The 26,646-nt window shown below is 44.0% G+C and overlaps 1 long non-coding RNA gene and 1 pseudogene across 1 annotated transcript in view; both read right to left on the bottom strand.

Moving 5' to 3' along the window:
- LOC134960505 (uncharacterized) overlaps positions 1-26,646 on the bottom strand; it is an 83,227-nt gene that overhangs the window by 47,566 nt on the left and 9,015 nt on the right. The window lies entirely within an intron of this gene.
- Positions 8,434-8,551, bottom strand: LOC134949235 (5S ribosomal RNA; annotated as a pseudogene).

Genomic DNA, 26,646 nt, shown 5'->3' on the forward strand with positions numbered 1-26,646 from the left:
TAGTATAGAACGCTGTGTCATTGATTTTTCATGTTGTAAGCAGGAAAATGGGGAAAAATAAGTTTCTGAGTAACTTTGACAAGGACTAAAGTGTGCGGCCTAGATGACTGGGTCAGAACATCTTCAAAATTGCAGGTCTTTTGGGGCAATTCCTGTGTGCAGGGATAAGTTCCAACCAAAAGTAGTCCAAGGAAGGACACCTGCTGAACTTGCAATGACCCTGTTGCTGCCCAAGGCTCATTGATGCATGTGGGAAGTACAGGCTAGTTCTATCCCACAGAAGTCATACTGTGGGATATTCTCAAAGGTGGCACAAAAGCAGCCTTACCCTGTATTACACCATGAAATGTCACCACATTTCCTGCCACAATGACATGTACAGATGGGAGTGACTCTGTTAAAGACACTCTAAATTATGACAAAGTGCAAAAAAAGTGGAAATGCCCAAATTAAATATACAAAATAAAATATGCAATAAGTTCCTTCTTGTAGTCTCTAAGAGTGTTCATCTTTCCTTCCTTTAAATTGACCCAGGATCTTCTTTTCCATATCTGTGTGTGTGTGTGTGTGTGTGTAATAAGTGAAAGATTCCAATGTATACAACATCCTCTATTATTTGACAACTTTGATTATGCAGTATGCAACATAATTTATGAGTTGTAAAGGAAAGAGAAGAACAAACACTCTCAATCTTCGGCAACATATATTGTGCACATCCAAAAGCAGGTGTACCCCGCTCACACTGAAATACGGTGTGGTGAACACACATAAAGGTTTCTTTGTTTCTTGACACACTTAAGAAATTAGTTTCACATGTTAGTACAGTTGGTTGCTAGAGATGGTCATACCCCACTCGATCTTTTGAAGACATATTGGGCACATAAAGATTTCTTTTAACTACAGAAAATACCAGGTAATAATGGGTGTATCCCAATCATAATAACATTGTTTGTAGGACTCCTATAAAGGTTTCTTTGGGATTCATCCATGTGTAGAAAATTCCTTTTCTCATGCCCCAACACATGCGGATGTTCTAAAAACAAAATAACCCAAAGATAATAGGTTAAAAAAATATTCTTTAATAAAATGTATCTCCCATGCAAGGGATAAAAAAATTCAGCATGTAAAAAGCACATCAAAAGTACATCTAGAAAAAACAGCTTTCTGTAGGTGTGTTTGCACTTACACATACCTCCAGGGAATAAAAAAGTCAATGGCAGTGCACACTTCCTATGTCAACGCGTTTCGGACTGCTGGAGACCTTTATCAAGACATTGAATATTTTTTAATTATGTTACTTTTCAATACTTTTTACAAGCACTAGGAATAGTTAGATAGATTCCTAATGAGCGCTCATATGAATAGGATCAGGTCATACAACACTGACATCCTAGCAGTAATTACAGGTTCATAAATGTAGTCAAGGAGGAAAATGAGTGACACATTAGCTGTATGCCACACTTTACAAGTCTTGTGATTGCTTCATTAGAGTACTGCATGACAGTGATGAATGGAGCGGCTGCTCAATCAGTGACAGATTTTGTCATCGCTACTTATTATAATGTGCATTGACAACCTACAACTGTAAAGGTCAGACTTCATGGAGCCGGAATTCACAATACTTTTGCTAGAATCTGCATAAGTCAGAAAATACATTAGAATAAGGAAAATTACTAGAATTATCAACTTTTTATTTGCATCTTAATGAGAAGAAGATGTTTGAAAGCCAATAAAAATGCTCTTTGGAAAGTGATACTGAAAACTACAGTATATTGGATTTTTAAAGCAAGAACAGCCGTCTGTTTGGCCATAGCATCTGTCAGCCTGTATGTACTCAAAGCAGGACCTACCCACTCATATCACATTACTGGTAGACATTTAGAATGGTATCCGTTTGGATGGTCGACCATATTATGGTTGACAGTCATTAGGTCGACCACTATTGGTCGACATTGACATGGTCGACATGGACACATGGTCGACACATGAAAGGTTGACACATGAAAAGATCGACATGAGTTTTTCGAAAAAAATTCTTTTGGGGAACTTTTCCATACTTTACGATCCACGTGAACTATGATTGGGAATGGTAATCTGCTCGAAGCATGGCGAGCGAAGCGATGCACTAATTGGGGTTCCCCGTCACTTTACGCAGAAAACGACACCCAAAAAAGTAAAAAAACTCATGTCGACCTTTTCACGTGTAGGCCATTTTCATCTGTCGACCATTTGTCCATGTCGAGCATGCCAATGTCGACCAATAGTGGTCGACCTAATGACTGTCGACCATAACATGGTCGACCATTCATACCAGAACCATTTACAATGGAGTCCCTTACAGTCAGTAAATCGTAATATACTATACATTAGCTTTATATCAGTGGTTGCACAAGTCTCCATACGTACATTTGCTGGTTACATGAGTCCTTACAAAGTTTAGGTTATTGAGACATGTTTACATGTTTATCCAAGGTCAGTAAGTTTCAGTAGCAAAGGTAAGGATTGTAAAAACTTCTAGGTATCTTTACATTTCTAAATCCTGGTAGCTAGAGTATTGTTTAGTGTACGGAGTTGCAGTGACCATGGGCCAACACGTCACTATTGTACTGTATATGACATAAACCAGTAGACTAATGAGAAGCATAGACATATTCACGCAAAGGAAAAAGGGCACAAGGTCTTCAAACATATGTAATGATGTTTATTAATATCTAGCTAAAGACAAAAAAATATAAAGGCCCATTGATTTGTGTCAAACATATTTTTGAAGGATCATCAATAAATGTCCGTTCTCTCAAATGGAAGTGTTCAATATCTCTACCAACAAACATAATAGGCCTCAAGAGGGAATTGATGAGGAGAATATGATGAGATGCGTTACATTCCTGTGCACTCAGATGGTATTATACGTTATATGAATGTAACTGTACCTTGTATACAGTTACAGTAAAAGCCTCATTTTATGATTCCAGATTTGATAATTTCTCCTGTCTCCCTTTATTGCCCAGGTTTTTAAACACCATTCTCCCATTTTGTATGGCTTTCATATCCATCTTGCTCTCTTGTCAGTCTGGGGCTTACATAAGAATGTGGTCAGTCTGAACACTCCCGCTCCTTCTATGTGGGGTGCAGTATCTGCTTAGCTGGATAACACTGGCTTCCCCTTTCCCACTGAGTGTAAAGCTGGGTACACACTAGGTCAGTGATGGCTAACCTTGACACTCCAGCTGTTGTTGAACTACATATCCCAGCATGCCCTGCTATAGTTTTGTTATTTGGACATGCTAAAACTGATGCAGGGCATGCTGGGATGTGTAGTTCAACTTCAGCTGGAGTGTCAAGGTTAGCCGTCACTGCACTAGGTGATATATCAAGTGGCAGATATATATCCCAAGCCTTTCAGCGGGTGTGTACCTGGGCTCGCCCCCATATTTACCAAAATCTTCAACAAATTGCTGGAGCTACAGAAAGTCCCTTCCTGCCTCAAAAGGTCCATTGTAGTCCCAGGCCCCAAGAAACCCTCTATCACGAACCTGAACAACTACAGGCCGATAGCACTGACGTCTGTGGTCATGAAAACATTACAGCATCTGGTTTTGAATCACCTGAAAACTATGACTGGCCCCCAACTGGACCCCCTACAGTTCGCCTATCGATAGAATCGGTGTGTCGAGGATGTAGTCAACCTGTGCCTGCACTACATTCTACAGCACCTAGACATTCCTGGTACCTACACGAGGGTCCTGTTTGTCGATTTCAGCTCGATCTTCAATACAATCATCATCAGCATCCTCCACGCCAAATTACTTCGCCTAGGGGTCTCAGAAGCTACCTGTTCCCGGATAGTAGACTTCCTGACAGATAGGACACAGGTGGTGAAAGCTGGGTAATTCACCTCTCAAGCGTGGTCCATTAGTACAGGGGCCCCTCAGGGCTGCGTCCTCTCACCCCTGCTCTTCTCCGTGTACACAAATGACTGCACCTCAGAGGCGCAATCAGTAATGATCATCAAATTCGCTTACGACACCACCGTCATCGGCCTCATCAAGGACGGGGACGAATCACCCTATAGACGGGAAGTAGACTGGTTGGCCCAGTGGTACAGCCACAACAACCTTGAGCTCAACCCCCTCAAAACTGTCGAAATGATAGTGGACTTCAGGAAGAAGTCAGCTAGTGCACCTCCGCTAACGATTGCTGACAGTGTGGTATTGCTAGTGGACTCCTTCAAGTTAATGGGACCCACAATCTCCCGGGACCTTAAATGGGGGTCCATCGCTGATGCCACTGTCGGGAAAGCGCGGCAGTGGTTGTTCTTCCTCAGGCAACTAAGAAAGTTCAACATCCCACAGAAGCTTCTGCTCCTCTTCTACTACGCGATTGTGGAGACGGTACTGTGCTCCTCGATACTGGTATGGTACGGCTCCGCCAGCACGAGTAACAGATGCAGGCTTCAAAAGGTGGTCAGAACGCAGAGAAGATCATCGGGACTGACCTTCCCTCAGTCCAGGACCTGTACCTGTCCAGAGCTAAAAAGTGGGCAAAAAGATAGTAAAGGACCAGTTAGACCCCGGTCACAGCATGTTTAACTTGCTTCCTTCAGGCAGGTGAAACAGGGCCGTCCCCGCCAGGTCCACCAGAAGCCTCAAAAGTTTCTTTCCCCAAGCGATTATTGGAAAATCGTCTGCTCTTTCCTGAGGTACAGCCCTCTTGTGCAAGTGGAATTGTTCTTCATTGTGGGACAAGTATAGTAAAAATTTGGGAATCTATTTACCTCATAGTATTTATGAATTATTCTTTCATAATGTTAATTATCTTATCTTCCATTGGCTTGATGTGCTGCGGTATTGGTGCAGCATCCCTCTCTCTTTGTAAGGTAAAGCAGACCTTATTAAAATGACTGTGGTTATAAAGAATTTTGAATCCGATACAAGTGCTGGCGATTATACTTTGTAATTCAGATGAGGCTGCTCTTCTCAAATCCTTTTATTCCTTTATTTGGAATAACAAAACAAAAATTAAATTAGTATGGTTGTTTTGCAGAAGATGAGGTTGAGAGGCTGTGTCAATTTCCCATAGATATGTGTGTAGACAGTATTAAAACAGTATTAAAAATTGGTTACATATATAAGACACATATGCTGATGCATTGTTTTTGCCACAGATGGATCCAATTTGTTTTTTATTGAATATTTCACTTTTATTGACTGTTTAGTCGACCTGGTATACTGTGAGAAATGCTTGGAATCTCAATAGTCCCTGCCCTTTTTAGCACATCCTGAATTCCAAAATGACCGAACTCCCTTTTCATTCTTGGGCAGGGGATGGACCTAGGTGCGTCCAGCATTTAATATTGACGCTAAAACGCAGCTCTCTTTTTGGGAGGCGAGTTCACTTTTATCTCACAGTTCATGATTTCAGATTTTTACATGCAGAGCATCACACTTTCACTGTAGTGGCCTCTTTATCTAACATAGATTTATCTAATTCATTGGATGTGGTATTCCAAAATGAGAATACCCGGTCTAAAGTTATTTCATATTTTTGTACTATTCTGCCGTGTGTGCACCTTAATATGATAAACATAGACGTATGGGCATTAATCAATAGGTTTCTTTATTTCCACTCCTTGAGAAGAAACTTGTGACCCAATTGCTAAACAAGAATAAAACTGTAGCAACTGCTATGTATAAAGAAATACATTTTCATTTATTCTACAGAGGGTATCTTTTCAAATCCAGACGTAGCTTGATGGGCTTAGTATCCCCAGAGCCGTAACTAGGGGGGGGGGGCTAGGGGTGCAGGCGACCTGGGCGCCGGATTGGAGGGAGCGCCGAGACCCCCTAACATGCTCTAACATGCTGCAACGGTAGCAGCTTAGAGCCGGAGCTGCCGCATTTCTGTGAGTCAACTGAAAATAAACTACAGCTCCCAGCGGGTGGTCTTCTGTTTGCCGGCGGTCGGGCTCCCGGCGCTCAGTATACCGGCGCCGGGAGCCCGACAGCCGGAATACCGACAATTATTTTCCCTCGTGGGGGTCCACGACCCCCATAGAGGGAGAATAAAATAGTGTGGCCCGCGTAGCGCGCCACCATGCCCGTAGCGTGGCGAGCGCAGCGAGCCCGCAAGGGGCTCATTTGCGCTCGCCAAGCTGTCGGTAAGCCGGCGGTCGGGCTCCCGGCGCCGGGATGCTGGTCGCCGGGAGCCCGACCGCCGGCCAGCCGTAGTGAACCCCTCCCAGCAGCCCTCGGGAGATGTAGTTTACTTTCAATTTCCTCTCTTCAGTGTGCTGTGCGCGGCATAGCAGGAAGTCTCTCTCTCTCCTCTGTAGCAGAGCCGGCTGGCTGCTGACGACCCCGTGCTTGTTCTGCGCTACTGGGGTAAGCAGGACACGGGGTGGAGGGGATGGAGGGCTGCTGCAGAGGCACAAGTGAAGGAGTGAAGGAAGGGCCCGTGCAGCTGCTGCCTCATGAAGGAGTGAGGTGAGGAGGCACATTCACAGCGGGCACAGCCATGGGGACAAGCTGAAAAGAGAGGGAGGGCCCCCTTGTCTTAAGTACCCCAGGCCCCCCAAAGGCCTAATCCAGCCCTGCTCTGTAGGTGGGGTGGGAAGCTATGCTGTAGTGCCTCCAGTCCTTCCCCCTTATACTTCTTCCCCAACAGGCCGGCCAGTGACTGGGGTCAATCCCCTGGGGTCCCACTGCACACCTCCTCTCACGGAAGTGCGACTTCCTGTCCCAGCCGTGCAGTAACATATGTGTCTGCGTACCGCCAAGGATGCACCTGCCGCCAACAGGAAAGCCGGAGAGCTGGACGGGAGGAGAGAGATCCTGCAGAATGGGAGGTATGTGTGCACCTACCACACACACATGCAGGTCCCTGCTAAAATTGCTAAGGCAATTTTTCATGTCAAAAAGTTCTGAAATATATATATATATATATATATATAAAATACTTGTTATATATTTATTTATATTTATTTATATATATATATATATATATGTGTGTGTGTGTATAGGGTGAACTAACAGCGCCAAAAAATATAGTAGAATAAAAAAAATTCACAGTATGTCAGTTATAGGTTACCCCAAAAAACATCTAGTCACTGTATGCCACTCCCCTTTTTTGTGTATGGGGCGTCTGCTAGATCTTAAGTAAAGCCCGCACTTGTACATGTGCAGGATAAAGGAATATTGGAAAAACGAATAAGATCGGAGCGACCACAGGTGGTAATTATTCTTAGCGACTGCGTATTTTCTCAAAAATAATGCATTTTTTTTTTACAAAGAACGTTTAAGACAAATGCAAAAAAAGAAAAATATATATAAGTGGACAACATAAAAGAGTACTTTAAAAACCATGAGGGCACATAAAAAACAAGTAGAAATGGTGCTGAAATTCATGCACTAAAAAATGAGGATATTAAAAATGGCTAGAACTAAAATATGTAAAAAAATACATATTAAAAAATTCATATAAAAAAGGCAGCTTAACTGAGGATTCGATAGTAGCAGGATTCACCCAACGCGTTTCGTCTGGTCTGACTTCATCAAGGGGTAGTGGACAGAGTGGGACACATCCTCTATATATACCCCTATGGGTGAGGAAGTGATTGATTACCTCACTTCCTGTAATTAATTAGCATTAGAGAACAGGATACAAAAAACACATAAAACACATATTGACTGGAACTAATAGGAGGGGAGACTGTGAATACAGTAAAGCGCTGTGTTTGTGCTTAAAAAATATGTAAGGAGTCCTTGTAAAGCTCTCTTTTCTTTCAGGGGAGTTCATTTCTGGTACGCAACGCTACTCGCGTCATTTCCGCCCCACTTCCGGTGTCCGAGAACTCCTTTCGCGCATGCGCTGGCTGATGTAAAGGGAGATGCGGCGGCCATCTTAGTGTAGTCCGTACTGTAAGACAGTCCCATGTAGTAGAAGCGGGTGCCGGCGGCCATATTTCCATTGACAATATTCATTCAAATAGATTGGTAATGGTTGTTCCATTGTCTCCAAACCGGAGGAACACATAAAAAAGAGATATAAAAGCGTAATCAGTGCTTCTAAAACTATTTAGGAATCATATGTGATCCATATTGTTTACATACTATTGAACAAGTACTATGTATAAATATATTGTAAGCTTAATTAGGTGAATATATGTACAGCCTGAGGTACTAAACACTAACTTCTAATATTCATAGTGGAATGACACCCTGCAAGAAGGTGCGAAATATAGCATCAGGAGATTCATCTTAGAGTACAGGTGTTGAATACATGATTCGTATACTTGGAAAATAATTATATATATGGCAATTAGTATCGTATTAATAGTTTATATATAGGTTTATACCATCATATATGGAAGAGTTATTGTTAGCTTGAATTAATTGTTAGATCGAGTATGGGAGTGACGTGCCCCTGATCCAGTTATTATTACAGCACCCGGTCTTCTTGGGAAGTTTCCTAACCCAGTACTGGCCGGGCCAACACTGCTTGGCTTCCAAGATCGGACGAATTTGGGCATATCCAGTGTGGTATGGCTGTAAATTAGGATCTGGGCAGCAGTGATGAAAGAGATGTCCAGAGGTTCATGTTGGAACGCCGTGCAGTGGCACCCCAACCTCTGGACATCTCTTTAATCACTGCTGCCCAGATCCTAATTTACAGCCATACCAGCCATTTTGTGTGCGTGTGGGGGGGAAGAGGGGGCGCCGCCAAATGACTACCTTGCCCCGGGTGGCAAAAATCCTAGTTTCGGCCCTGGTATCCCATTCATCTTGTCCTAAATGTGCCCCTGTAGATGCCTTAGTATATCATTGTCTGTGGGATTGCTTTCCATGTAAATGATTTTGGGTGCAGATTAAAACATATGCCACTGCCTACCTCCCTACTTACTTGCTGCTGACACCAGAATGGGTCATACTTGGAGTAACACCTCTGGGGTCTAGATACACTAGGGGGGTATCCACTTAGATGTGATCTGTTTTTAGCAGCTCAAAATGGTCGGATATCGTGATTTTTGACTGATGGTCATTATCGCGGTATCTAATCAGAAGCTGTTTTGATCTGCTGAAAACAGACGCTAGATCCTATAATAACACATGGGATCCAGGATAAGATTCCGGTCCCATCTGTGATCGCGGCTCCGGCAGCCAGTTATCGCATAATTATGCTTTGGGTTTCTGGGGCACCCAAAGCATAATCCCTGATAAGTGCTAGCATCGGGGAAGGGGAGTCGAGCCCTGGGGGTAAGTACCCTGGGCCCCCCATTCCAGGAAGGCCCCCCATCATGCCGCAGATCGGATCTCTCTTATGAGCTGATCTGTAGTGCTGCGCTCCCTGCTAGTGAGTCCTGATCCCACTCACCAGCAGTGGCCACCTGAGTCTGTGCTGGCCAGCAAGGCATTCAATGCAGCAGCATAGTCCCCTCCCTCCTCCCTGGGCTGCAAGGACACCTCCTTCTCCCTTCACATGGCTAGCCTGCAACCAAGCTGACCACTGGGCTCCGCAGCCTCTCAGGGACATAGGCAAGGAGCTGCGGTCACAGCCTGCCACACCCAACCGCCGCTGGTGGTCATGTCCAGAAGCTGGATTGATGGACGGCATCGGTGCACTCGGCCCAGGCTTCCTTTCGTCTGATTGATGTGACCCCAGCCTGCTCCGCCTCCTACTGCTCATGGAGGAGAGCTCAGCGTACGGAATGGATGGACCCAGCCTGCTATGGAATCTCACATGGTGGAGGAATAAGCCCTCGCCACAGTCAGCACAACACAGGTAAACCAGTGTGCAGGGCCGGTGCAAGGTTTCTCGACACCCTAGCCAAAACTTCTGCCTGCTGCCCCCCCCATAACATTATTATTATTATTGCATATTCTTTATAAGGCGTTACAAGTGTTTAGCAGTGCCGTACATACGGCACACACCAGAACAATACAGGGTACATACAGTATAACTTAAAATTATTTGTAGACAACTCTAATAGAGAGCGCAAAAATTTATCCGACTTAGCTGGTGTCGGTACCTTCTGAAGAAACCGACACCAGCTAAGTTGGAGAAACGCATCAAGGGTCTGAGATACGGAGCCGCAATACCACTTTTCCATTTACCCAGGACATCTTTATCCAGTTGTATTAAAGACTGCCAGCGCTGATACAGGTGCACTTCACCGATTGTGATTTACAGCCCGGCTTGCTTCCGCTTCTTCAAGTGCCGTCTGGTCCTTGTGCGATAGGACCCGGCACCAACGTTAAACATCCACCGCCACTGCAGCCGCTTCGTCCTTGTGCAATAGGACACGGCAATAGGAACAGCATGTATGGTGAGAATATACCTTAACAACGGCAGAGGGGTGTTATAAATACGTTGATAAAGAAGTAGGAGGCACTTTTCCTTTGGTGAAATACTGCGCATCATTTCACCAATACTGGCACCATTGAATGGGCACTATATATACAGCATAATAGGCACTTTACACAATTACCGGGATTCAGCTATATAATATTTGTCTTGGACATTAAGGAGCTCTTTTTTTCATTTGGATATTACTGGATTAATAACCACAGGAATTAAAAGGGACTTTATCAACATATCTATCCCAATATACTATTTATCAACTACATGGTATATACCATATGATCTAAAAATTTTCTTGTTTAGTTTGTGGCTCTCTAACTCTGATATATATGTTTAATTAAATATAAATATATATTGTGTAGAACAATAAATAGTTTTTATTATTATTATATATTTTTGCGCTCTCTATTAGAGTTGTCTATAAATAATTTTGGTACTTTAGGTATAACAGAATACCTTTTGAGAGCAGCATTTTATTAATTATTAATAGTGTGGTTTTATATACTAAAGCGCCTGTATTGATTTTCCGCTATATGACTATCTTTTAACTAAATTTACATATAACTTAACATTACAGTATCTAAAAAACTAAAAACAGAGCACAGGTAATAAATAGCACCACAAGTCTCAGTACACAATATTATTTTATATAGTAACAGTTTCTTACATAGCACAGCAAAATCCGTTGCGCTTTACAATTGGAAGCAACACTAATAAAACAAAACTGGGTAATAACAGAGGGGTAGGGAAGCCCTGCTAGCAAGCTTACAATCTACAGCTGAGATACAAGGAAGCAAGGGAACAATTGGCACACCATTACGGGTTGGCAGCCACTGGAAGATGAATGATGAACTGACGACACCGCCACCACGGATCCCATCAGTGCCCCCCCAAACTCCGCCATTACAGTCCAGGCCCCCAGGATATCCATGCCGAGTCCAGATAGCTAAATCAAAGTGAGGCACTAAGTCACCTATGCTCAAGCATGGCTACTAAGTCACCAGTGCTCAAGAATGGCCATCCCCAAACCTGGACTTGATGGTGGAGTATGTGAAATTCTGGTTCACATTAAAAAAGCCAGATCCAAACAAAAATACATTGAAAATGCCAGACCCATAAGCAAATTGAAAAAGCCAGATCCACATAATGATATACTGAAAACGCCTGATCCACATAATACATTGAAAAAAGCCAGATTCACTAAAAATACATAAAAAGCAAGATCCACTTAAAAATATATTGAAAACTACAGATTCACACAAAACCACATTGAAAAAAGCTAGATCCATATAAAAATAAATCTAAAAAAAGATAATTTCCACATAAAAATACACCAAAAATGTCTGATCCACATACTGTACTGTAAAGTCATATTGAAAAAAGCCAGATTCACGATGTCAGATCCACACAATAGACCAAAACAAAGTCAGATCCACCAAAAACAAATAAAAAAGTTACAGTAGATCCACAAAAATACACAGAAAAAAATCCAGATCAACTGATAATACACAAACAAAAACAGATCCACACAAAACCACACCACAAATGCTGAATCCACATAGAAATATGTCTAAAATCATCAGAGGCAATGTGGCAACAGGCTGGTGGACAGATGGGTCGTCCGTGGGGCGATGGACTGTGACCAGGGTACTGAGGTCATGGGGCGATGGACTGCCACCAGTGGGCAGATGCATGGAGCGACTGGCTGCAACCAGTGGACAGGTGTTGTGAGCAGGTGGCACACTGTGCGAGGTGACAGCCCGTGAGCAGTGGCAGAAGGTGTGTGGGTACAGGCTGCGACCGTAAGGCAGAGGTCCCAGGGTGATGGGCTGTGACCGGAGGACAGAGGTGAGCACATTCCTGACCATGGGTGTCGGCTGTGACTGCAAGGCAGAGGCTTTGGGCTGACGGGCCCTGACTGGGTAGGCAAAGGGTGTGGGGTGATGGACTGTGACTGGCTGTGACCAGGGGACAGAGGAACCGGTGAATGTTGACTGGGAGCCAGGAACATAGGACACGAGTGGGGAGAGGAACAGCGGGGAAAAAAATACAACAAAAATGCCAATTTAAACCCCCCCCCCAGATCAGAAACACACTCACCCCTGGGGCCGGTACACCGCGACACACACAGAGGCAGAGGGTGCACAGTGCGTCCAACAAAGGGGGGGATAGGGGTCACAGGGTGTGCACTGCAAGGTGCATCATACATGAGTGGCAGGGGGTGTACAGTGCACCATACATGGGGGCAGGGGGGCAGAGGGTGTCACGCACACATGGGCAGGGGGCACACATGAGGGGGCAGAGAAAAACAGGTGTAGGGGGGCACTGTGTGACACACACACAAAGGCAGCAGACAAGGTGTCAAACACAAGGGGGGGGGCACAAGGTGTCACACACACACACAGGGGCAGGGGGACACATTCCATGGTGAGGGGGAGTAGGGGAGGCCACACACACACAGAGGCGGAGGGTACAGGGGCCACACACGAGGGTGGGGGGGCAGGATGGCACAGGGCTCTCCAGTCACTCACCGCTGCCATGTCCAGGTAACCTCGGAGCTACAGGTGCAGTTCAGTGTCAACATGGCAGTCCTGCAGATTAAGACACAGCCCTTGAAGAGGAGGCCGGCAGCAGGAAGATCTGAGCTCCAGTGACTATGCAGCCCCATTGTAGCGACCACAGGACAGAGTAGTCGGAGGAGTCGAGGAGGGAGGGTCCCGAGACCACTGGGGAGTAGGGTGGCTCAGTGCTCTGTCACCAACCATCGTGACGTGACCAGATGCAGAGCACGCGGGGGCGAAAGCATGTTTGGCATAAGCAGGCATGTGTGACTAAGCAGGGGCCATACCTTAAGATGTGCCTGTGCGCAGCTGTGCACTCTGCAGTGCAGGAGGGGGGAAGGGGACTGAGTAAGGGGGTGGGCAGAGAGGACATCACACATCGCCTTCATGGGAGGACGGGCCAATGCGGCAGGGGAAGGAGATCCAGAAGGCTGCCGCCTGACCACTCAACACTGTATTTCTATCCTTGGGGAACAGATCCAGTACAGAGGAGCATGGTAGGGAAGTGGAGTGATCGTGCTCCCACTACTCCTCTCCAGCCAGACCTCCTCCTCCTTTTTCTTTAGGGCCCGTGACCTACTGTAACTGTAATGAGTGACTCTAGTTCCGCTGATGCCATGGGGCTGCTGCGGGCTGCCACTTCATATCCCCCGCCCATAGGCAGCTGCCTAAAGCTGCCTAATGGAAACATCGGCCCTGCCAATGTGTGGCATCATGATTCCTGCAAAGAAAACCTTTTTACGGTGTGTGTATATATACATATATATATATATATATATATATATGTATACACACACACACACACACACACACACACACACACACACACACACACACACACACACGTTGTGGAGGTGCAGCGCCACATGTGGCTGTAGAATTAAAAACAATTAAACACTCCCTTCTACAATAAGGGTGTCAGCTGGCCCCTATGAATTCAGCATGGGTAAGATGCTGTAAAATGATTATTAAAAAGGAGGTGGTAGGGGTATCAGCAACCAACGGTGTGTATATTATATTAAAAATGTGAATATGACCAATTTATAAAAAATTCACAAATAGTGAATTGAAAAGATATTACATTTATTAGGGACAGAGTATATTAAAATTAAAACCAATATTATAAAAAGAATGAAGGTAGATAAAAATATATAAAAAGCAAAAATACTAATATCAAAAAAATATTAAATATATTAAGAATAGAAAGATTTATATATCATCATTTTTAGAATAAAATTTCCTTATCTTAGGTATAGGAGGTCAGAGAGGTGTGTCCAACGCCTGGCGCATAATTCCTGTGATATTGCCGTATAATTACAGTGATATTGCCATATAATTCCCGTGATACTGGCGTATAATTACAGTGATATTGCCGTATAATTCTCGGAATACTGGCGTATAATTCCTGTAATATTGCCGTATAATTACAGTGATATTGCCATATAATTCCGGTGATACTGGCGTATAATTACAGTGATATTGCCGTATAATTCTCAGGATACTGACGTATAATTCCTGTGATATTGCTGTATAATTACAGTGATATTGCCATATAATTCCCGTGATATTGCCTTATAATTCCCGTGATACTGGCGTATAATTTCTGTGATCCTGCCGTATAATTACAGTAGTACTGGCTTATAAATCCAGTCCAGTGATACTGCCGTATATGTACAATGATACTGCCGTATACTGTATGTCCATTGATACTACCGTATATATCCAGCGGTACTGCCGTATAAATCCAGTGATCCTGCCGTATAATTACAGTGACCATGCCATATAAATCCAGTGATCCTTCCATGTAAATCCAGTGATCCTGCTGTATAATTACAGTGGTACTGGTGTATAAGTCCAGTCCAGTGATACTGCCGTATATGTCCAGTGATACTGCCGTATTTGTCCATTGATACTGCCGTATATGTCCAGTGATACTGCCGTATATGTCCATTGATACTGCTGTATATGTCCAGCGGTACTGCCGTATAAGTCCAGTGATGATCCTGCCGTATAATTGCAGTGGTACTAGCGTATAAGTCCAGTTCAGTGATACTGCCGTATATATATATATATATATATATATATACCCTGTTGCAAAGCGAATTACTGAGGCCATAACAACTATGCTGGTGTTAGACGTGCATCCGGTATCTGCCACTAGTGCAGTGGGACTGTAGTGCCAACCCTAGATGGGCCAGGTGTTTGTGCCGCACACTTGTGTCGCTTAGGTTAGTCACACAGCTACCTCATTGCCCTCTTTTACTTCTTGGCCTGATGTGCTGTTTGGGTACTATTTTTTTAAGTGCCCTCCTGTCTGACACTACAATGCTACTCCTAGATGGGCCAATTGTTTGTGTTGCTTAGCTTACTCATACAGCTACCTCATTGCACCTCTTTTACATCTTTGCATGATGTGCTGTTTGGGGGCTTTTTTTATATCTGCCCTCCTGTCTGACACTGCAGTGCCACTTCTAGATGGGCCAATTGTTTGCGTCGCTTAGCTTAGTCATACAGCTACCTCATTGCCCTCTTTTACTTCTTGGCATGATGTGCTATTTGGGTACTATTTTTTTTAAGTGCCTTCCTGTCTGACACTGCAGTGCCACTCCTAGATGGGCCAATTGTTTGTGTCGCTTAGCTTACTCATACAGCTACCTCATTGCACCTCTTTTACATCTTTGCATGATGTGCTGTTTGGGGCCTTTTTTTAATATCTGCCCTCCTGTCTGCCACTGCAGTGCCACTCCTAGATGGGCCAGGTGTTTGTGCCGCACACTTGTGTCGCTTAGCTTAGTCATACAGCTATCTCATTGCACCTCTTTTACATCTTTGTATGATGTGCTGTTTGGGGCCTATTTTTTAAATCAGCCATCTTGTCTTCCACTGCAGTGCCACTCCTAGATGGGCCAGGTGTTTGTGCCGCACACTTGTGTCGCTTAGCTTAGTCATACAGCCACCTCGGTGCAACCTTTTGGCCTAAAAACAATATTGTGAGGTGTGAGGTGTTCAGAATAGACTGGAAATGAGTGGAAATGAATGTTATTGAGTTTAATAATACCGTAGTGTCAAAATTACCCCCAAATTCTGTGATTTTAGCTGTTTTTATGTTTTTTTTCCAAAAATCATCCAGATCCAAAACCAAAACATGAAAGGGTGGTTTTGGCAAAACCAACCCAAAACCAAAACACGAGCGGGGATTTAGAACCAAACCCAAAACACAAAACATGAAACGTGCCCGCCGCAAATCTCTAGTTCTTAAGTTGCACAATAATTCATCAACACTACAGTAATTCAAGAGCATATAGAAATAGTGGTAACGATGTGCAGTGCAAATGAAAACAATTGTATTTTTTATTTTAAAAGACATACATAGCAGAATGTGAGGGAGAAAATACAGATGAGTAATAGATATGTAGTGAACTCCCACTAAGAAATAAATAATTAATGCTTGACTTTGTGTATTTGGGTCTAGTAATGCAGGGCCATCTTAATAGCAGTGTAGGACCCTGGGCAAAGCATGCTTTGCCTGCATACCTTCCACGATCAGCTGGTAAAGCATGCTGGAACTTGTAGTTTCACTACAGCTGGTGTAATGGTTAGCATTACTGCCTCACAGCACTGAGGTTATGGGTTCGATTCTCACCATGTCCCCAACTCTGTGGAGTTTGTATATTCTCCACATGCTTGCGTGGGTTTCCTTCATATTCCACAAATATACTTGTAGGTTAATTGGCTCCCAACAAAATTAACTCTAGGTTGTGTGTGTACATGGGCAGACTAGATGGGCCGAGTTGTTCTTATCTGCTATCAAATTCTGTGTTTTTATATACACCTGTCTAGTTCTCTCTTCTGGTCGAGGAGGGAGGGTGAAATGTATCAAGCTGTGGAGAGAGATAAAGCGGACAGTCCCAACCAATCAGCTCCCAGCTGTCATTTTTCACACACAGCCTGTTACATGGCATTTAGGAACTGATTGGCTGGTGGTACCTTATTTCTCTCCAGGACTTGATACATCTTACCCAGAGATTACAGACTAGAGTCCCAGGAGCTCCTGCCACATCCCTCCTCTCCAGCGTGACCTGCCATCTCCACACTTCCCTATGATTTGTCCCTGCATTGTACTCTGGACTAATGCTGGGAGAGGAAATTCTTTGTGCTGAGCACCTGCTTTCTTCTCTAGGCATATGGCTGGTACTTTATCACCGTTGATTTTATCTCCATTCAAGGCTTAGTAAATAGACCACTTAATAAGAATGACATATAGGTTATGATTTCAGAAATAAAAATAGGAAAAAGTGCAGAAATCAAGGTTGTGCATGTACGAGACACAGTTCTCTGGTGTGGAAGAGATCACAGTAATAGATTGACGCATACCGTAGTCATAGCTGACCTCTCTTCAGGTAGTGATTACTCCAAAGCCCCCGTTCTTGTGGGTTTTAACTCCCTCAATATAAAAATTAATTGATTGCGGCCCGCGTGTAAAGTCGCTATCTCTGGGTATAAAGTTCCTGTAACCAGGGGCGGATCTACTATGAAATTAATTAAGCTTAAACTTCAGGGCCCCTAATACCGGAGGAGCCCATTTTCATCTCTTGTTTTTATGTACTGCATGGTTATAGCTCGTCATCAATAACACCATGACAACCGGGTTTCTAGTACAGCATAGCTACTATTACAGCTTGGATACTGCTGGGGGTTGTAGTCTAGCTCTATGAACTGTGCTGTGTAAATAGCATGAAACGTGTATACGTTTTAAACTACAATTCCCGACAGCCTGCAGAACTTCTCTTTGTGACATTCCCAGGAATGGTGGTGCCTGGGAGGGACTGTCCTAGGAAGGAGGCTGGGAGCAATGAAAGGTGAGAAGGAGCCCGGGACAAGAAGGTGTCTAAAAAGGTCATTTTGCTGGCGCTGAGCGGTGTGTCTTGTCAGGTGTTTATTGAAGAGGGGGGAAGGAGAGAGTGCTGTGAGGGGACTAATGAAGTGGGGGTTCTGTGAGGTGATTATTAAAAGGGGGGATGCCTGTTAGGTGATTACCGAAGGGGGTTGCTGTTAGGTGATTATTGAAGGGGGCGAGTGCTTTGAGATATAGACATTAATAGGGCTGGGTGGGGTTGCTGTGACCAGACCTGACCCATAGACTCATACCCAGTTACCCACCACATTTTCCCCTGCACTCTCTCACTGACCCCACAGACTCAGGCTGATTGGAAGGGACTCGCTGTGTATTCCATTCACCTTTCTTTAAAAGAATTCAACACCTCCGTTAACATAATGTCTCCTGAATGGGGATGGTCAGGAAGGAATCAATACGTGATCCTGGCTATCGGGATCCAGGCTTTCAGGATTCGATGCCGGGAACCTGTCAGCCGGAATCCCGGCAGCGAGCGCAGCGTGTCCCCTTGCGGGGGAATAGGGGGGTTGTGCCAGGACTGTGTGCGCAGGCATTTCACTGGGTGTCGGGATTCTGGCGCCGGGATCCTGATCACCGGGATTCCTACAGCTGGGACAATGATTGCATCCCCTCTATACTTGATCTCCTGCTAGTAAACATACATTCTTTACAAGCAGACCAAATGTCTTGTGGGCTTAGTTAAATAACTTGGCCTGCTACTTACAGAATTGTGATTTAATATGCAGTATAGAGAATATACATTGATACAACATACAGTTTGAACAATACCATATTTTGGGATCAGATAACGTGACGGATCAGGACAGTCACTTTTCATATGTATCAAGGAAACATTCTTTTTTTCTCTAATTGCTAAAATACTTTTTTGTAAGTCTGTACTGTTTAAGAATACAGTTTACACTGTTTCTTACATGCTATGTGTACTGTATGTGTTTTAATATTTAATATTTGTTATTTTTGTGTGGATGTTATGTCCCCACTTATTTATATTTTCCACTATTATTGCTAATGGTACTCAGTAAATTTGTGATATGTTCAATAAAAACATGCTTTTTTATACATAAAAGAATGCATAAATGATTTTAAGGAGGAGTTCAATAATCATTAGTGGATTATACTGTGTGGTGGTTACTTGGATTTTATGTTTATTGGGGGTCATTCCGACCCGTTCGCACGCAGCGGTTCTTCACTGTGGTGCGAACGGGTCTGGAATGCGCATGCGCGGCGTGTGCACTGTGCACGCGCATTGTTGCCCGGCAACAGAGGTCGCCGGGCAACGACGTTGACAGAGAAGATAGCGGTTGCAAGATGGACAGCAAGAGGGTGTTCCAGGGCGTCAACTTACCGTTTGCTGCCGTTTTCTGGGAGTGGTAAGAAAACCGCAGATGTGTCTAGGCGAACGGAGGGCGGAGATGTGACGTCAAAGCCGGGCCCATCATCGCTGAATCCGTCGCACAGGGTAAGTATGTCCAGGGCTGGTCTAGTTTTGAGTGAAATTTTTTTAGCATAGCAGGGCGGCACAAGCGAACGCAGCCCTGCTATGCTAAAATACACACCCCATGGGCGGAGATTAGTTGATCGCACCAGCAGCAAAAAGTTACTTGGTGCGATCAACTCGGAATGAGGGCCATTGTTTGTATATTATTTGTATTTAATGGTGGACACTGGGATGCTCACTGGAGCACTCTCTGCATTCTACAGTATATCCTTCACTATGATGCACTCTGTATTATGGCCCTCATTCCGAGTTGTTCGCTCGGTATTTTTCATCGCATCGCAGTGAAAATCCGCTTAGTACGCATGCGCAATGTTCGCACTGCGACTGCGCCAAGTAACTTTACTATGAAGAAAGTAATTTTACTCACGGCTTTTTCATCGCTCCGGCGATCGTAATGTGATTGACAGGAAATGGGTGTTACTGGGCGGAAACACGGCGTTTCAGGGGCGTGTGGCTGAAAACGCTACCGTTTCCGGAAAAAACGCAGGAGTGGCCGGGGAAACGGTGGGAGTGCCTGGGCGAACGCTGGGTGTGTTTGTGACGTCAACCAGGAACGACAAGCACTGAAATGATCGCACAGGCAGAGTAAGTCTGAAGCTACTCTGAAACTGCTAAGTAGTTAGTAATCGCAATATTGCGAATACATCGGTCGCAATTTTAAGAAGCTAAGATTCACTCCCAGTAGGCGGCGGCTTAGCGTGTGTAACTCTGCTAAATTCGCCTTGCGACCGATCAACTCGGAATGAGGGCCAATGTGTTACTGCCTTATTGCAGCAAGTTTTCTTTTCTTCTCCCCCCCCCAAATCTAGAAATCTCACACTTGCCCAGGAACAGCAGTAGAGCCTAGACAGCAGTCTGAGTCTGCACTGCAGCCTGCTAGGAGGCAGTAAGGGTTATTATTTTTATTTTACAAATTAGAAGTGGAGCTGGCAAGCGGGTATTGAGGGATAAAGGGGTGGAAGGACAAAGCTTTGCCTGGAGCTCAGACAAACCTTGTGCCGGCCCTATGGCCCGTGCTGTATGTATATGTACAGGGGACATGTAGGGATATTTGCACAAAATATGTGCAATTTTTTTTGCTGATTGCAATGACCTTATGCATAAGGGCCCTCATTCTGAGTTGTTCGCTCGCTAGCTGCTTTTAGCAGCATTGCACACGCTAAGCCGCCGCCTACTGGGAGTGTATCTTAGCATAGCAGAAGTGCGAACAAAAGATTCTCAAAATTGCGAATAGAAATTTCTAAGCAGTTTCTGAGTAGCTCCAGACTTACTCTTCCAGTTCAGTCAGTTTCGTTCCTGGTTTGACGTCACAAACACACCCAGCGTTCGGCCAGACACTCCCCCGTTTCTCCAGCCACTCCCGCGTTTTTCCCAGAAACGGCAACGTTTTTTCACACACTCCCATAAAACGGCCAGTTTCCGCCCAGAAACACCCACTTCCTGTCAATCACACAACGATCACCAGAACGAAGAAAAAACCTTGTAATGCCGTGAGTAAAATACCAAACTTCTTAGCAAATTTACTTGGCGCAGCCGCAGTGCGTACATTGTGCATGCGCAGTTTGCGGAAAATCGCTGCGATGCGATGAAAAAGAACGAGCGAACAACTCGGAATGAGGGCCAATATGCACTTCATAGTGTATATCTGTGCACATGGTGAACATTTAAAAAAAAAAAAAAAAAGGTTTCCGTGATTGTGTATTCAGAACAAAAACTGTGTTCGTTGTATCAGACCTGATGGTGGTCTTTAATCTTATTTTTCTTTTATCTTCAGTACACTTTCATCTCAGCTGACATTAGAATCCTCTGATTTGTAAAGCTTTACTTTCATAGCTCATCTACCAAGTTGTTTGAACAAGAATTAATTTATCCTTTATTATTTCACTACATCTTCTCTATCATTCAACTTCTGTCTCACATGTAATGCAACACAATTTCAATAAAATTATAAAGTTCTACTGTGCCAATTTATAATTTGTTTCAATGCCCTTAAATTTGTGTAACACACGTCACTGGATTATCCTGATAAAACTTCAAACATTAAATTCCAATCATGAAATTACAGTATTACTTTGATTTTTAGTTTTAAGGTTACCAATATTGGAATCCTATACTTTATTTACAAAATATATTAAAAACCAACAATTCTGCTTTCCTATTCATGTAATGCATATGAGACACTAATTGTCAGTGTAACTGTCATTCATATTTCACTGTGGTTGATCTGACAGTGAAAAGTACTGTGTCATTTTTGTCTCTTTCAGGGAAGACAGAACTATTCATTTAAACCTCTGATTACTGCCAAATGTCTAGAGAAAGAGGTTCATTTAAATAGATACAATACTGTAAAGGTTGCAAAAAAGGTAAGGGTGACACCAATTTCCTCTTGATTGCCATTATTATTTCTACTGAGATGACTTAAATAATTTGTCTCGTAAGGCAGTGGTTCCCAAACTTTTTGGAATGACAGCGCCCTAGAGTATCAGAATTTTTTTTCAGAGCACCCCTATTGAGAAATTTAGAAAGGAATATTAAATTAAGCAAATTGTGTTTTAATGTCATTGTTAGGTTTAATTGTGTGGTAAGGGACAATGGTGGTAATTCAGAGTTGATCGCAGCAGCAAGTTTGTTAGCAGTTGGGCAAAACCATGGGGGTAATTCCAAGTTGATCTCAGCAGGAATTTTTTTAGCAGTTGGGCAAAACCATGTGCACTGCAGGGGGGGGGGGGGGCAGATATAACATGTGCAGAGAGAGTTAGATTTGGGTGGGTTATATTGTTTCTGTGCAGGGTAAATACTGGCTGCTTTATTTTTACACTGCAATTTAAATTGCAGATTTAACACACCACACCCAAATCTAACTCTCCCTGCACATGTTATATCTGCCTCCCCTGCAGTGCACATGGTTTTGCCCAACTGCTAACAAAGTTCCTGCTGCGATCAACTCTGAATTAGGCCCAAGCTTTCCTTCTATTTGTACACATATTTTATGAATTACAACCACCAGCACTGGTTTTGCCTATCACATTGATCATAAATAATTTTAACTGGGCCTGGGCCGCCAATCCAAGGCACCCCTGCAAGTGTCCTGAGGCACCCCAGGGTGCCACGACACACAGTTTGAGAACCATTGTATTAAGGTGATCTTGCCTACCTGATTTTCCTATATCCTCTCTTACAACTGAATCTATTTAAGCCTGTAGTAATATGATTCTAAATTAGAATCTATTTTGTAAGAATTTGTTTATGCCATTTGTAAAATGGGCAATTTGAAATGTCACTTTGCTCTATAATGCACAGTTAACATACAGCAGAACAACACCAGTAAATAGGCACCTGAACTTTTAACTTGAACAGGTAAAACCTTACACTCTCAGCCTAGAAAACACTGGTTTCAGCTCAAACTAACTATGTTCCACAAATTGATTTTCTGCATTGCTCTTCATGGAGTATTCATAAAGGCCATTGCATCATTCAGTCTCCCAGCAACTCACGCCTCTGTACATATTGCCCCCTCAATTCTACACTCCCCTCTTATTAGCACTCATGAGCTTTTTACTTCCCTATACTCATTGACAATAACATCTACAACCTCTTACCATAAAAAACTTTCACAAACCTCTGACACCCACATTTATCTCTCTCTTCTGCTTCTGATAGCTGGTGACATTTCACCAAATCCAGGACCCAGCCACTTGCATCACTCGCATTCACCTGATTCACAGCAACATAGAAATCCAGCTAACCTCATAAACATCACATGTCTTCCATCACCCTCCAGATCACTAAAATGTGCCTTATGGAATGCACGCTCTGTTTGTAACAAATTAACATCTATCCATGACCTCTTCATATCTAACAACATCAATCTGCTGGCTATAAAAGAAACCTGGCTCACACAATCTGACACAGCCTCCCCTGCAGCACTGGCACATGGTGGTCTCCACTTTACACACACCTCCAGACCCGATAACCATAAAGGAGGAGGAGTTGGACTTTTACTTTCCCAATCTTTTGCATATACTGTTCTACCACAGGTTCCATCACTCACATTTACATCATTTGAAGTACATTCCATTAGGGTTTACTCTCCTTTCTCTCTGCGTGTTGCAGCTATCTACCGCCCACCTGGGCATCCAAAACAATTTTTGGAAGATTTTTCTGCCTGGCTCCCTCACTTTCTATCCTCTGACATCTCCACCATTATCATGGGTGATTTCAATATTGCTATTGATTGTCCAAAATCTGCTGCGCATGCCTCCAAACTACTCTCTCTAACCTCCTCTCTTGGCCTCTCCCAATGGACTGACTCCTCTACTCATCAGGCGGGTCACTGCCTTGATCTAGTATTCACCAGACTATGCTCCATCTCTGAACTCACTAACACTCCTTTCCCCCTATCAGATCACAACCTTATCACCTGCATGCTTTCCTCTGTTAATTCAAACCCTGTGTTGCGGAAGTTCTCCAATCTTCCTCAAACTCGCAGAAATATTAACACAATTAATCTTCAAGAACTTTCCACTTCACTCCAACAACTGCTTTCACCTATTTCTGCATTCACCTCTCCTGAGATGGCTGTATCACACCTTAATAAGACTCTAGAACTAGCCCTTGATGAAGTGGCTCCAGCTACCCATCACACTCCACGTAGGCCTAGATGTCAACCATGGCACTCCAAAACAACTACAAAAACTCACACGAAAACTTGAACGTCAGTGGCGTAAATCTCGTATTTCAAGTGACTTCCTCACATATAAGACAGTCTACCATTCTTATAAAAATGCCCTGGACACTGCCAAACAAACATATTTCCAAACTCTTATCTCTGCTCAAGCCTCTAACCCCAAACGACTCTTTAATACATTTAAATCACTTCTGAATCCTCCCGCACCTACCCCACCAGCCACTATCAAGGCACAGGATCTTGCTTCCTACTTCAAGGAGAAGATTGATAAGATCCGAGATGAAATGGCATGCTCTTCGGCAGCCAGTGACCTGCTCCGTTCTGTACCTGAACCCTCTGGCACTCTTTCTTCATTTGATCCCACAAATGAAGATGAAGTATCATCACTCTTCTCATCCTGCTTCTCTACTACCTCTCCTCTTGATCCTTTACCCTCACAAATAAGTAAAGCTCTGTCTCTGGTGCTCATCCCTACCTTAACTAACATCTGTAATCTCTCTCTCTCTACTGGTATTTTTCCTTCACTCTTCAAGCATGCAGTGATTACTCCCATTTTAAAAAAACAAAATTCTGACCCTAATGCTCTCTCAAACTACCGCCCTATCTCTCAGCTCCCTTGTCTCTCTAAGCTACTTGAGAGACTTGCCTACACTCGACTCACACACTTTCTTAACTCATACACTTTGTTGGACCCACTTCAGTCAGGCTTCCGTTCCCAACATTCCACAGAGACGGCACTGACTAAAGTGGTTAATGATTTGGTCACTACGAAGTCTAAAGGCCACTACTCACTACTTATTCTTCTAGATCTATCTGCTGCATTTGACACTGTTGACCACTCTCTTCTCATACAGACACTACAATCCCTAGGTCTTAAAGACACAGCCCTTTCTTGGTTCCTATCGTACCTATCTAATCGCTCCTTCAGTGTTCGCTTCTCTGAATCTACCTCCTCTTCGCTACCTCTTTCAGTTGGAGTACCGCAAGGCTCAGTCTTGGGTCCTCTGCTTTTCTCTATCTATACCTCATCTCTTGGTAAACTAATCAGCTCTTTTGGTTTTCAGTATCATCTGTACGCAGATGATACTCAAATCTACCTGTCCTCCCCTGACTTGTCCCTATCTGTACTGGACCGTGTCACTGAATGCCTTTCTGCCATCTCATCCTGGATGACATCTCGCCACCTCAAACTTAATATTTCAAAGACAGAGTTAATTATATTTCCACCGGCCAATAGTAGGTACCAACCTGATATCTCTATCACTGTTGAAAACTCGACTATCTACCCTACCCCACAAGCTCGCTGCCTAGGTGTCATCCTTGACTCTGATCTGTCCTTTGTTCCCCACATTCAATCTGTCTCAAGATCATGTTACATGCATCTAAAAAACATATCCAAAATACGACCATACCTTACACAAGACACTGCTAAAACTCTAATCCACGCTCTCATTATCTCCCGCATTGATTATTGCAATAGTCTCCTAACTGGTCTTCCCAAAACAAGACTCTCACCACTACAATCCATTCTGAATGCAGCGGCGAGGCTTATCTTCCTCGCTAGACGTTCATCGTCTGCAGATCCACTCTGTCAGTCCCTCCATTGGTTACCTGTACTCTACCGCATTCAATATAAAATACTTTTACTCACACACAAGGCCATTAACCAAACTACACCAATGTACATCACTTCGCTTATCACAAAATATCTCCCAACCCGACCTCTGCGCTCTTCACAAGACCTGCGTCTCTCATCCACACTCATTACTCGCTCCCACTCACGACTGCAGGACTTTCATCGGGCTGCACCCTCCCTGTGGAATGCCCTACCACGCACAATAAGACTCTCCTCTAGTCTCCAAACCTTCAAGCGTTCCCTCAAAACTCACCTCTTTAGGCAAGCATATCAAATTCCAGAACCGCCCACATAACTTTCATAAACCTTCCTATCAAATTACATCCACTCTGTACAGTCCACACATATCCTCACATGTCTTCTCATTCTATGCAATAGATAGCACCTTTCCTTGTGTACATATGCCTATTTCCCTATAGATTGTAAGCTTGCGAGCAGGGCCTTCCTACCTCTATGACTGTTATCACCCAGTTTGTTATTGTTATTTCAAATTGTAAAGCGCAACGGAATTTGCTGCGCTATATAAGAAACTGTTAATAATAATAATAATAATAGTATACGTCCCTTATTCTGAGATGGACGCAGATTGCTGTATACGCAGCCAGATCTGGGTCCATCTCCTTCCATGCTGGGGACCGCCTCACAATGCATCCTCAATTAGCTTGCGGATGCATCGGAACCAAGGCTGACCCCTGACAGCGCAGTCAGGTGGTTGGCTGACATTTTTTTAATTGGATCGCCTGCGTGTGAAGTCACGCACCCCCCCCCCCCCCGAATACGGTCCTGGTCCGCAACCATTTGGCCCACCCCGCCCCCCAACACCATGTCACCGCCCCACGAACGCCTGCCGCTGTCAGTCACATTGCGGTCGCGTCCATTGTGGATGCGACCGCAGTGTGTGAGGGGAGTCGCACAACCGCGATGCAGGCTACCTCCATTGGCAAACTGCGCTGCGGCCCATACTAGCTGCCAGGTCTGAATGACCCTCACAAT

The sequence above is a fragment of the Pseudophryne corroboree genome, chromosome 1 (assembly GCF_028390025.1).
Source record: "Pseudophryne corroboree isolate aPseCor3 chromosome 1, aPseCor3.hap2, whole genome shotgun sequence".
Classification (NCBI taxonomy): domain Eukaryota; kingdom Metazoa; phylum Chordata; class Amphibia; order Anura; family Myobatrachidae; genus Pseudophryne; species Pseudophryne corroboree.